This window comes from Trachemys scripta, chromosome 1 (genome assembly GCF_013100865.1).
Source record: "Trachemys scripta elegans isolate TJP31775 chromosome 1, CAS_Tse_1.0, whole genome shotgun sequence".
NCBI lineage: Eukaryota > Metazoa > Chordata > Testudines > Emydidae > Trachemys > Trachemys scripta.
In genome coordinates this window covers 301,783,845-301,786,168 of record NC_048298.1, presented here as the reverse complement: position 1 = coordinate 301,786,168, position 2,324 = coordinate 301,783,845, and the positions used below count along the sequence as shown (strand labels likewise).

Sequence of the window (2,324 nt, the reverse complement as noted above, 5' to 3'; positions counted from 1 at the left end):
TTAGGAAGTCATGGAACATGGTTGCTTCAGGCCCTTTCTCCCTAGAGATTTTAGATTGCATCTTTGCCAAAGCAAATGACCTGCTGATTCTGACCTCCTTCGGTGGCTGAGGACACAGAGTGACAATGTTGCACCTATTAAGCACCTTACAAGAAAGTAAAACCTCAGCTCCTCAGGGCAGGGAGGAAGGATGATCTGTATTTGTGTCTTGTAGACTAGAGCACTGAGACCCACTGCCCTCGGGCTTCAGCACCAGGTGGTGGGGCTTGGGCTTCAGCTTCCGTGGGTCTTGGGCTTTGGTGCTGGCCCCAGGTCCCAGCAAGTCTAAGCCAGCCTTGGTGACCGAGCTGGACTAAAGCACTGAGTGCGTCATCAGTGCTAGAAAAATAACACTGTCCAGAAGTTAGTCTCTAAGGTGCCACAAGTACTCTTGTTCTTTTTACTGTCCAAAAGATGTGCTTTTTTCAACCTATTTTAAACAAGCACCAGGAAGACACTAACACTCCTGGAAACTGAAAAAAATAAGTTTAGGGTAAATCTCCAGAAAAATTTTTGTTCCCCAGGGGTATTGGTATGGTTTATATTAGGGTTCAAGAATAAAATTACTGGGAGCCAAGAGTAGCTTAGGGTAGAAGCTTAACTAGAGTGATTTGCTTCTCAGGTCATCTAAATTGGCAGTGAAAAGGAATATTCCCTGAAACATTGGCAGTTTATTTTAAACTTCTTCTGCAGCATTGAATACAGGTAATTTGATGAGATCGAATAATAGCTGTGACACTCACAGGCCAGGGTCCAGCTCATGCCAAAGTCCCCTGTCTCAGCTGGACACTAACAGATACATATCTGGAATCTGTCTGGCTCACTTGGAGGTTAATAGTGATAAAATAGGTATTAGAATTATAAGAAAATGTTTAGTGTTTAGACTCTATTGCAGGGATCGGCAACCTTTGGCACGCGGCTCGTCATGGTAAGCACCCTGGCAGGCTGGGCCGGTTTGTTTACCTGCCATGTCCACAGGTTCGGCCGATCGCGGCTCCTACTGGCCGCAGTTCATTGCTCCAGGCCAATGGGGGCAGCAGGAAGCAGCAGCCAGCACATCCCTTGGCCCGCGCCGCTTCCCGCAGCCCCCATTGGCCTGGGACAGTGAACCGCGTCCAGTGGGAGCCGCGATTGGCCGAACTTGCAGATGCAGCAGGTAAGCAAACTGGCCCAGCACACCCTGGTGAGCCGTGTGCCAAAGGTTGCCGATTCCTGCTCTATTGCATGCTTGTGAGTTGCTGCATGCATTAATCTCACTAGTAATATCTGTGTTTCAAGTTGTAATGTAATATCTGAGTGGTTGTACTGTGAGCCACACTCTGTGACCGTATGAATCGACATACAGGAAAGAGAGACATTAACTAGTGTTAAGAGCTGCTCTTCTAAAAAATTGTTCGCCCCTTATGAAAGAGGATACCCATCGATACCAGATGGGTGCGTCTTACAACTGGAAACTCCCCACATCTGGAGTGAGGAACTGTCAACAATAGGACTAAAGACCCTTATTGTTCTGCTCTCCTCTTCCTGAAGAGGAGTCATGCAAGTGGACTCCTCTAACCAGCTGAGTTTTCAGCTCAGAGCATATGGAGAAGCGGGATAAAACCCCAAACCAAATAAACTAAGGCTCTCTATGCTGCTTGGACTCCGGTGGGGGCAAGGTGTTTCTAGGCATAAGCAAGAGATCCCCAGCTGCTGAGCCTGGGTTAGCCCTAAAGGATAAATAGAGCTTGCTGATTATTGAAGCCTATGTTATCATCTGAAACCTGAGACAGCAACTCATTTGTGTGTCTATGTTTGCTTGCTTTGAGCTTGTAAAAAACTCTCTCATTCCCTTTTCCTATTTAATAAATCTTCATCTAATTTACTATGGTATGGGCTACACGTGTTGTCTTTGTTGTGAAACCTAAAGCACAATTGACCTGGGGTAAGTGACTGGTCCTTTGGGATAAGGAGCAACCTGAATATTGCTAACAGATGTATTGGAGCATAAGCTTTCGTGGGTGAATGCCCACTTCATGCATCCAACGAAGTGGGCATTCACCCACGAAAGCTTATGCTCCAATACATCTGTTAGTCTTAAAGGTGCCACAGGACTCTCTGTCCCCATTCACCCAGGAATTGGAAATATGAGAGTGGGAAAAAAACCAAAACTTTGCCAAGACATGTGCCAGGGGAAACATCCCAACTAGAACAGACCTCAGGGAAGAGACTTGTGTGTCATAGATAACAGCTCTACGGAAACACCCGCTCATTCACAGTAGTGGCCAAAACGAAGACAATGTTCA

The 2,324-nt window shown here is 46.5% G+C and overlaps 1 protein-coding gene across 1 annotated transcript in view; it reads right to left on the bottom strand.

Annotated features, from left to right (window-relative positions):
• Positions 1–405: 405 nt before the first annotated feature.
• Positions 406–2,324, bottom strand: part of CDX2 (caudal type homeobox 2) — a 23,698-nt gene continuing 21,779 nt past the window's right edge. The window contains exon 5 of the mRNA XM_034758699.1: positions 406–429. The gene's annotated coding sequence lies outside the window, so the exon portion shown is untranslated. The remainder of the gene's footprint in view (positions 430–2,324) is intronic.